Genomic DNA, 684 nt, shown 5'->3' on the forward strand with positions numbered 1-684 from the left:
AACGAGGGGTCACTGGCTAAATGCCAAGGGAGCTGACACTCCTACCCCAGTGCTATTGCACTAGCCATCTCCCTTGTCGAGGGATTGATGCGACAACGGAGTTAGAGCTATGCCTCCTCCAATTTATAGCACCCCCTTTTGCTCCCTCTTTTGAGGGTAGCTAAGGAGGCCAGGGCTGGGCTGGCTTAACCGCTGGGCAGGCGGACGAGAACAGGAGTATGCCGGGGGAGCAGGATCAGGAAGAGCTGCTAGGTGTCGTGGGCCACTACATGGCTCCTCCACGCGACCGAAAATCACCACCTTTGCTCGTTTTCCACGGATCATACTCACCTGGCAGGCGAGACGCCATGATCACCAAGGTGGTTCTCCCAGGATGAGACTATCCAGTTGCACTACGAGTGTGCTGACGCCTAAGATGTTCCCAAATGCGGGATACTCGACTGCCATTTGTGGCATATAAGACCTTCCCTCAACCCCAAATATACGGGGCTATGCAAACCGCTGCAGCGGGAAGAGAAACCTGTGCACCTCATGAGGGCAGGCCCTGGAACGAGCAGGACATCTCATCCAACACCCAGCTGGCAGCACCCCTCGGCATCCACCAGTCAACACCCACATCCTAGGACTGGTGAAAGCCGGGGACCGCTGCTTATTACCCCCAAAGGTCTTTTTTAAAGACAGGGG

At 55.8% G+C, this 684-nt stretch overlaps 1 pseudogene; it reads left to right on the plus strand.

Annotated features, from left to right (window-relative positions):
• The first annotated feature begins 322 nt into the window (after window positions 1-322).
• Window positions 323-468, plus strand: LOC129693821 (U1 spliceosomal RNA; annotated as a pseudogene).
• The last annotated feature ends 216 nt before the right edge of the window (window positions 469-684 follow it).

The sequence above is a fragment of the Leucoraja erinacea genome, unplaced genomic scaffold (genome assembly GCF_028641065.1).
Source record: "Leucoraja erinacea ecotype New England unplaced genomic scaffold, Leri_hhj_1 Leri_435S, whole genome shotgun sequence".
Classification (NCBI taxonomy): domain Eukaryota; kingdom Metazoa; phylum Chordata; class Chondrichthyes; order Rajiformes; family Rajidae; genus Leucoraja; species Leucoraja erinaceus.